General features: G+C 32.3%; 1 protein-coding gene across 1 annotated transcript in view; it reads right to left on the reverse strand.

Moving 5' to 3' along the window:
• The window catches only part of LOC143059812 (trafficking kinesin-binding protein 1-like), a 53203-nt gene extending 48336 nt beyond the window's left edge, over positions 1-4867 (reverse strand). The window contains exon 1 of the mRNA XM_076233373.1: positions 4849-4867. The gene's annotated coding sequence lies outside the window, so the exon portion shown is untranslated. The remainder of the gene's footprint in view (positions 1-4848) is intronic.
• Positions 4868-10838: the final 5971 nt, after the last annotated feature.

Raw genomic sequence — 10838 nt, forward strand, 5'->3', positions numbered from 1 at the left:
AAAATTTGTTAATTTTTACTAACATTTTCCACCTGAAACTACTGGGCCAAGTTCATTATAGATAGAAATAATTGTAAGCAGCAAGAATGTTCAGTAAAGTAAGATGTACAAACACATCACCATCACCAAAACACAATTTTGTCATGAATCTATCTGTGTCCTTTGTTTCATATTCACATAGACCAAGGAGAGCGACACAGGCTCTTCAGAGCCTCTTGTTATGTTTTTATGTTAACCTGTTTGGCCCTTTTCAAGGTGTTGTTAACTGCTAATTTGAGGTAAACTAAAGCTGTTAACTGTTTTCAACCCACTTTGTTAACTGTAATCAGCATTTTTGCATGTTTGTTAACTGTTTTTGCCAAAATCGAGGTGTTGCCAACATGTTAACGGACCCCCTATTGCCCCTCCTCTATGAAGTTACAAAAAGAACCATTCAATACGTATAGCTATGATCATGGAAATACGATTTTGTGGGACCTCGTGTCATCATCAATGATACATTTTATTGTGTAATGCAATTGTTTAAGGAATAACGCGAGATTGCAGTGTAGCCAATCAGAATAACGTATTGTAATGAAATATACATTTAATGTAATTATTCTTGAATAATTAACGTTACCGTTATTTTTGGAAAAATAGCGTGATTTGTCAAATTCAGCTGATTTTTTATCGTCTAAAAGGAAGTCACGGTACATTTTGTCGTCATGCACTAAAACTTTTAACATCATTTGGCAAGAATTTTTACCGTTATACGTCATGAAGGTACCCCCATTACTACCCTTTAAGAAGTATCTTGAATTATCAGAAAACCATAATAAGTATAAATGGACTTCTGGTATCATAGGGTAGAACAGATTTTTTTTTATATATGTACATGTATTTATTCGTTTCCAAGTTTCAGGGCCCACAAAGAGCGGTACCACGATTTCCCGAGAAATACAAGAACCTTTTTAATATCCCAAGAACAAACTGATATATCCCGATAAAAAGATTTGTTATGGTGTGTACAACAAAAAGATTATAAATTAAAGATGTTACTCGTTTTTATTCATTAAAGTGCAATTTCACTTCAAGAATTCAATTTGTATGTCTTGTATACAAAATATAACGTCCGCCATATTGTTTTCAACTTGGGAGTTTGCATATACAAGATATACAAATCGATTTTTGAAGCTTGCGTGTTTTTTTACACGTAAAAATAGCAGCAGATGATTACAGAAAGCTGTGTAGTTGCTGGTGTCCAAAAGACAAGCTTGGTTGATGTTGTTTACTTAACGTCCAGTGGAAAATATTTCAAGATGATAATTGATTATTAAGCAGCTAGACATGCATAGACATTCTGTGTTTTTGTTAGATGTATATCCATCTGATGAGTTAAGCCGTTTTCAACTGATTTTTTTTTTTTTTTTTTTTTTTTTTGTAAACAAATTATGCCGTTAGTCAGTTTTCTCGTTTTAACTTTGTTTTACATTTGTCATTTCGGGGTCTTTTATAGCTAACTATGCAGTATCGGCATTGTTCATTGTTGAAGGCCGTAGGATGACCTATAGTTGGTAATTTTTGTGTCATTTGGTCTCTTGTAGAGAGTTGTTTCATTGTCAATCATACCACACCTTTATATACATATATATTATATATATATAAGTATATGTACTTACAGAAACTACTGGAGAACATAGCTGTTTTATCATATTTATCTCAAGGGTATAATTTGATTGGTAAACAGGAAACCGTCGAATGGTGAATATACAGTCACGAACTTCTAAATGGTGCTGTGCTTGTTTTGGAAAATATTTCACAATATTCCAAAATAAGATATATGAACGATATTCCACGAAAATTTCATCCAATATTTGATTAACTTCTTCTTTTGACAGGTCTCGTTTTCTTGAATATAGTTTCTATTAGAAGAAATCACCGAAACATTCCTTTATTATAGATGGCAGTCAAAATTTTGATTTTAATTTCTAGTTTTAGCAGATCTCGTTTTTTTCTCGAATCTCGTTCTTATGAGAAGTATTCCACTAAAATTCGTATAAATGAAACTATTTCACCACAAAATAAAACTGTATGGCGATTTGTTTCCTAATCAAAATTCCAATAACCGTCTCAAAGTTGGTGGTGATTTTAATACTAGGAAAACCCTGAAATTGATAATAGAAAAATATAAGGTTTTATTCAAAAGTCATATAAGACATAAAAACTTGTAAGTGTGTAGATACGTAATCATTGTCACGTTTAACTGTATCCTTGTCTACAATATAGTCTGCGGACCCTTTATATATCTGCATGGCAAAGGGAAATGAAAGAGGGAGTGAATAGAAGATAAACAAAGTAATCGCATAAATCCAAAAGCAGAGTCTTTTCATAAGCCTACTTCTAAATTCATAATGTTCATTAATTCAATGTTATTCATATCAAATAGCCTTGCATCTATTTTCTATTTAAGTTGCAACATTCTTATTCATCAGCAATCAATAAAGTATCAACATTCTTATTCATCAGCAATCAATAAAGTATCAACATTCTTATTCATCAGCAATCAATAAAGTATCAACATTCTTATTCATCAGCAATCAATAAAGTATCAACATTCTTATTCATCAGCAATCAATAAAGTATCAAAAAAGATTGCAAAGAAATTTGGAGGTTACGCCCTATCAATAAGTTAGCTCAACAAAATGGATACAATACAACCATGATAAGTGGTAGTCTATAGAACACACACCCAAATTGCTCGTAGCAATATGCTAATTTATGTTCACTTTCAAAACTATGGGTTATGCACTGATATTCATACCAAAGAAAATATCTGTACCAAGTTTCAACTGAATATGACAGTTGTTGTCCGTTTATTTGATGTGTTTGAGCTTTTGCCATTTGATTAAGGACTATCCGTTGTCATTTTTTTTGGTGTTCGGTATTTTTGTCATTTTACTTTTTTTCATTTACCAATACATTCAATAAGAACTGTTGCAAAGTTAATCAACCGTGGAAGAAAGTATAAATACTGAAAAGAGAGCACATGTTTAAGTACAGAAATTTAGCATTGTAACAAAGTCATGCTGACTAGACCACTCGATCAATGAGTGGCTACATCTTGCCATTAGCCGGAGCAAAGAGAAAAGGATGAGCATGATAATAGCATACACAATGCATATGATGTGACTATACGTATTTAGTTAATCCACACAGCAGACCATGTGCCCCTTTTCGTCTTGACTTTTACTGTCTTACTAAGAGATATCCATGTGACAATGTTATTATATCGTTAAAAAAAGGAAAATCGCACTGAAAAAAATCACGATATATATATGCTGCATACTTGTAATACTTGACAAACGATGAACTTTCAACGGCGTTTTTATATCTTTATAGCTTGCTATTCGGTGTGAGCCTAGACTCCGTGTTGAAAAACGTACATTGACCTATTATAATAATGGTTTACTTTTTTTTAATTTATAATATGTGACTTGGAGTTGTCTCTTTGGCACGCATACCGCATCTTCCTATATGCATTCACGGATCACATGTGATTGATTGGTTGATTTGTTGATTGCTGCTTGTTTAATGCAAGTTACACATGTTTAATGCGTTTCAGGTATAAATGGTGCCACTAAAAAATGAAGAAATTAAGGATGAGACACATACAGACCCAGTTCCGAAGTATAATTGTAAGAAGTATGTCAACGTGTAAACAGCGATTTCTAAACGGGAACACGCTTGTGTTTAACGCTTCACTGAACATATGAAGCGTAGTAGTCAGTCGAGAAACTGCTGAATAGCTAGTAGTAATGCATTAAATGATTAGTATGTTTGTTGTCCTTTATTTTTTCCTTTTTTCTATTTGAATTAATTGGTTTGATTAGTTGTTTTTTGTGTGTTGGAGATTTTGGGGGATTTTTTTTGTTTGTTATCTAAATAGTTCGTTTCCATGTGTGTTGCATTGTCGTTTGTTTATGTTGCACTTCAATGTTTCTGTTGTTATTTGTTTTCCTCTCGTGGTTGATGTGTTTACTTACTCTGTTTTAGTTTGTAACCGGATTTATTTTCCCTATTTCGATTTATGACCTTTTAACAGCGGTATACTACTGTTGCCTTTATTGTAAGGTGGGTTTTTTTTTTTGTTTATGTTTTTTACGGGGGAGGGGGGATAGCTATTGGTGTTTGTATTTTGGTGTTTTGATGGTTTTTTAATGTTTACTTTATGTGTTCTTTCAGGGTGGGGTTGTCCTAGTTTTTATTCAAGTATATTTTCCTTTAAATTCGATCAGCTTCGCAGGTTGTTGGTTTGTAGATCGTACCTGTTCCACTTGACAAAACAGATGTCTACTGTTAATGTACCATGTGTGTCATTTTAGGAATGAGATGCTATAAAGGAAGCTAAACGTATCGATCTCTCAAGTTATTGCATTACAACTACTAGTATTTTTATTCATGGTAAAAAGAGATCTAAGAAATTAGACAAATCAAATGCAGAAATCAAGCTGATTTTTTTTTTCGTATTGACTGGTACGTATTGCAACGGGTGAAATATGATATTGAGGAGGTGGTTGCGAAGCAGGGAGATTGACGATTGTTGAACATTTTGATTGATTTTGATATTTTGATTGACATCACCTTTGAAAGTAAAAGAAGTTAATGCAAGAGTGAACAGGCAAAGCAAGCAAACGGACATAACCCATTTTAAAACTGAAATAAACATCAGCTGGTCGACAAATGACAGTGTCCATCATAACAAAGGATATATCTATATCATTAGATAGCTATAATACATTGTAGTCAAATGAGAAATTCTATATCTTAAATATACCATTAACAAAATAAACAATATCAAAACTTTCCTACCTATGCCCATGAATAGTTAACCAGCAACAATGAATGAAACTTCATTATGTACATGACATAAAGTCCGAATCGACCTGTTTTTTAATTCTCGTCTTGAAATTCGTGAATCCGATCACGTACATTATAGCTAACTTTAGTTTGTTTCCTTATCGTCTGTGATATGTATAGATATGTATATATGTATTTTGTAATGATCGGGACAAATATTTACCTTTTCCTTATTTACAACTAATCTATTTGAATAAATTACTCTTACGTTGCAACTGAGTTAATTAAATACTGGTACCCCTTCCCCTACCAATTTTAGAAACAATCTAGATATAATTCGAATTATTGATTAGTTTAACGAAGACAAAAAGCACTCAATCATAACACCTGGATTTCGATAATCTGTTTTGGGGATACGATTGCTTTCAAGCAATCTGTAGACTTTTACCGTTGACTCAGGGCTGCATTCCCTCACGTCAACCGTTTTATTTTAAACATTCAGCAACATCTCAGATTTTTATGATTGTCTTGCTTTAAAAGGTAAAAACAAGCAAAAGGATTGAACATAAACAACTTTCCTGTAATGTTCTTCTCATAATCTTCATGTTTGATATTTCCCTTGACTTATATGCGTATTTTCAACAACACGGAAAATCAGAATTAAGCAGTATTTATATTTAGTGTTTTTATAAATTTAGAAACACGTCAGAGGGAATTCCCCAGTTTTGATAAATGCGAGAGTTCTCTGAATTCCGATAATTCTATTTCTGTCATATAAGAACTGAAGTGGAGTTTTTCTATATTTTACTGTTATGAAACTGATATTTGATACTGTACTCTCATAAAGAAATGGAGAACCATTCATCATATCATTTAATAAACGTTTTTGTTCCAAATCGCTAGTCGCGGGTTTGTTTATGTATTAATGCGCATGCGTATAGTTTTCTTGATTTCAAGGGGTATCAGATTGAGTGGTTGCTCTGGATTCCCCGCTTCATTGATTAATTTGAAACTCATGGGATTATTTCTATGTTTGTCTGCTATTGAGGGTTATTGTTGTTGCATAATTTTAAATCGTATGCATCATTTAAATTATAAAAATAAATGTCCACATCTTAACGGGTTTACCTATAACACCCCTTCAGCCGAAATGGAGTCTTCCATATTTTCGTTTCGAGTTGTCTCCCTTCCGGAAGTATTTTCCGTCAAAATTGAAATACAGTACGACTCGTCAAGAAAAATTAACTCGTTAGATGTTGATAAACGTCGTATTATATTAAGAACGATCTCAATTTAAACAGAGGAGTGTGTACGGAAAGGAGTCATGCCCACTGACCCAAAGGAAATTAATATTTAAAGAGTTAGAAATGGGGTTCCTCCTAGAATTAACGGTGATAAGATACGAAGTGAAATACCTTCTCTCATTCTCAGTGACTGCTGTGGAAAGTAAACTTGGAATTGATAGTACAAAAATAAAACGCAATAAGTACGTTGCTCATACACTTGTATGGTATTGTTTCCGGGATTGGCCATTTTTAAAGTTGAGTGACTATTCTGATTATTACATTTTGCATGTGCAGTTGAATTAGTTTTTAAAAATAAATAATACTATCCAGCTGTACCAGGCCTGCCAAAAATGCGTGAGACTCACGCATGTTCATGCTTTTTTGCGGCAGTATCCTTGGATCTATTTTTTCCTCTTTGATCTTTTAAATTTTGGCCAAATCTCACGCATTTGCTTAATGAAAAGTTGGCAGATCTGCTATACATGTGTCAATGAAAACTATGGCAATCGTATCCCTCAGAGCATTCTGTTCTTCGATTATATAACTTTGTTTGTCTTTTGGCAATACGATGATATTGAATGATCTTTTGTAATATTAAAAAGTTACTAAGTAAAATTAATTGTTGCATCATTGTATTTGGTTTTTTGTAAAACGATAACTATCCGTTTAGTTTGACCCCTCTAGCTCCACTGCATGTATTCATTCGTTTTCTTATACATGTATTTATTTTATGTAACCAAGAAACACATTGATTCTTGCAAATTTGCAATTTTGTAGCAGTGTGTAGCACCGTAAAGCGTAATGAAAATTGTTGGAAAATCTTTTAAAAGAGAAGCGGAAAATATCGAAGGTGAACTTTAACTCATAAGTCGATGACAAGCGGACAACACTATTAAAAAACGAAATGCGGAGAAAAGTTAAACAGCAGGCTTCAAAACACAGCATAGAAAACTTAAGACTGATCAATGTGAACCCATCTTCATTATGAAACAACACACGATTTTAGTTTTAAAATTATAAACAAAAAACGATTTTAGTTTTAAAATTATAAACAAAAAACGAAAGGAATTTTTCTAATTTCTGCTATTGTTTGATACCTTGATTACTTGACAGAACCTATCAACAACACATTTTCAAAAGTACGTAGAGATGTTACTGCCTCTCCATCTGGATCACCTTTGATTAGTTCCATTTTTTTGTCGGGATTTGTGTTGATTAGTCTTTTATTCTTTATGAAGAATTTGTGAACTTGTTTGTTTTATTTCGTCGTTTTGTATACATCCGTCTACGGGATGTATTGTGGTATCCCATCCGTTCGTCCTTCAGTCTGTCTTTTTGTCCGTCTCTCTGTCTGTCGTAAAAATGTCTGACAATTACAGACTAATCGAAATATCGCTTCAACCAATTTGCACGAAACTGTTAGGAATTGTTTATATCATTTACTTCAGCTCCTTTTCGATTTTTATAAATTTTCGATTTAACGTTTCCCGAGTTATTATGGGATTTTATCCATTAAAGGGGGGGGGGGGGGATTTTCTAGTTTTCGGACTATAACTAAAAAAAAAAAAAGCCTTGAGCAGTTTTCATTAAATTTTGGTTACTGGTTTATATCTATTAATATAACCTTCCTCAAGTTTCAATTTTTTCAATTTCTGATTTGACATTGAGAAGTTATGGAACTTTATTCGTTGAACTAGCGACGTACTTGTAAATAGAGTCCCTAGTATAGACAGTGTATAACTTGCAATTTCTTTCATAGTGATACACCTTTCCAATTTATTTCTTTATATGTTATGCATAAAATAGTAAGTAGGGGGATGAAATAACATGTGAAAAAAATTGGGGCATGAATTTTAAGGTAAAGTCGTGATTGGTTCAGTTTAAAAAGGTAAAAAATAAGTATGTTTGAAGCTGTCAAACGAATTTACAAATCCCCTAAACATGACATTATCCATATTTTGAAGTAGAGCCGATATTCTTTTCTGTAATTTTGATATGATTTGTCCAAAATATAGTACATTACACGGTAAAAATCTTTTTTGAGATAGAGCAGGTGCGATTATTTTTATTTTCGTTTTTGTCTCAAAGAAATGCACTGCAAAATAACTGTGTTATCGGACCTGCACTCATGCACAGAACAGCACGTTGTTGTTTTTTTCGCCATGGCGTTGCAAGTTGAGTTTTATGTAGACGAAACGCGCGTCTGACGTATTAAATTATAATCTTGGTATCTTAACTATTCAAGTTACACCACTGGGTCGATGCCATTGTTGGTAGACGTTTCGTCCCAGAGGGCATCACAAGCCCAGTAGTCAACACTTCGGTGTTGACATGAATATCAATCAATATGGTCATTTTTATAAATTTCCTAACGTTTAATTTTTCGAAAAACTAAGGATTTTCTTTTCTCAGGAATAGATTACCATAGCCGTGTTTGCCACAACTTTTTGTAATTTTGGGTGCTCTTCAACTTAAAGTTTGCACTTGTTTGGCTTTATACTTTTTTTATCTGTGTGTCACTAATGCATCTTATGTAGACGGTACATTTGATAACAATTTGCTCTGCATTATGAATTTAAATTTCATCTTGGTATCTTTTGCATCATTTCTAAATGAGAACTGAGTTGATGGGAAATTTTTGAGAGTTTAAGAAATTTTCTTCTGTGTAATTCTTTATCAAAACATATATTCTGAGGTATTTGTTTATACTTGTTTGATCAAAAATTGATGGCTAATATAATAATCCGAATTATGTTGTGTTTAGCATATATTTTACGAAACTGATGGATCATTAGAGGATAATTGCACCCCTCAAGGCAGGTAACTTTGTATTTAACTCTTGCTTTTTGGTTCGGACACTATATGTCTTATACCTTGTCATAGTCGTCAATGCGAAAGGCAACATTACTCTGTCAATTACCATGCATCACTTGAGATTACAGTTAATTACATAATGTTCGATTCATTCAGCTCATCATATGATTGTTGTCACTGGTTACTTCTGATTTTTTTATATACATGTAATACATTTTTGTGAAAAATAGAACATTGAAGAATGTTTGTCTTGTCGTTCATACGTAAAGTTTTTTTGTTGTTTGGAAAGTACGGTGTTAAAGTCATATGAAACCTCAAATTAAAAGAAAAATATGCCTATGTTTTTTAAAACTAAATGGATAGTTTTCATTATACAACTTATGTACATAAACGTTTTTCTGAGGAAAATTCTTTAATTTGTCCACATTTGGAAGAAGTTTACTTATTTTTAATTGCTTGCTGCCAGGAAGCAATTCGCCGACATATTTTCCGTATGCATAGTGACCTAAGCGTGACCATCCTCGTAAAAATCCGGTGATAGCAATGCGCATGAATCTGTCATTAAAATAAACAATTACCTGATTGTATATGTTAAACACGTGCTAAGTACCCATGTTTTTTGTTGATTATTTACAATAAGGTGACAATCGGTAAACTTCGGCTTCAAAACACGACATTTAATGAGTAGCCATATTTGTTCAATCATAACAGACAGATAGAAAAAAAAATTGACGATTATACGATATATTTGCGTAAAAAATGATAAATTCGTGCACAGAGGACTAAGTTTATGATATATACATGCATTGGTTCAAGAATTGGATGAACATTATTTTTCATCTGTCACTCGTTTCTTATGACTTTAAAGGCAGAATTTTAATATGTGACTGTCGTAGAAAAAAATGTAGAAGTATAATATTAACCTCTTATAGTCGTCTGCTTCAAATCTTTTTTTTTAATTTTTTTTTACATCAGACGACCGTGAGGGCATTCCGAAGTATTGCTGCCACAGATATTTGTTCCCACGTGACTTTTGTTTTGACTAATAACCGAACGCAAAATAATATTCCTTATCGGTTGTTATATACCAATTTAATCAATAAACAGTCATGAAAATATTTTTAAGAACATAGATAAATGAGATGAATATGTTTTGTCGTGAGATATATATATATATTTATCAATAACAAATCAAGCATACTGAAAATTTGTGTTAACGCATGCGAGAGAGCATCTCAAGAAAGTTTTTACGATAAAATAAAAATGCCTACTCAAATCCATGCAATCTATAAGAAAAAAACAATACAGAAAAGTGTCCACCATGCACTTAAACTACACTATTATTTATATGCACTTTCATAGATATATATGATTGTTATTTGTATATTGTATTTTTGGTATCATTTTCATATTTGCATTTAAGACATGCAGTTCTACGAACTGAACAAAGAAATAACACGACGGATGCCGTATACGGTGCAGGAAATGCTTACCCTTCCAGAACACCTGATTTAAGGTTTTAGTTGGAGTTCGTGTTGTTTTCTATTTATAATTTATAACTGTTGGCGGAAATGTCTTTTAGTTTTATGAGTCTTTGTTTACTCCTTGGTTTTGATTGTTATTGTCTTTTAAACTGCTTTTTTTCCCAAAGCACTGCTAGTTTAAACGATATATGATAATAAAGACATTAACTACAATTAACTATCAAAAATGTTAATTGTGGCAAAACAAATTTAACTATAATTCAAACATTTATTAAAGAAATAAACAATCATTGAACAACAAACAAACAACTACTACTACATGTTAAAAAAGGTATGACAAGGGCTCTTTTTTGGTTCTTTCATTCGTAAATAATTTTTTTTTATAAATATCTAACTGACAAACTTCAGATATATACGA

Source organism: Mytilus galloprovincialis, chromosome 14, assembly GCF_965363235.1.
Source record: "Mytilus galloprovincialis chromosome 14, xbMytGall1.hap1.1, whole genome shotgun sequence".
Lineage (NCBI taxonomy): Eukaryota > Metazoa > Mollusca > Bivalvia > Mytilida > Mytilidae > Mytilus > Mytilus galloprovincialis.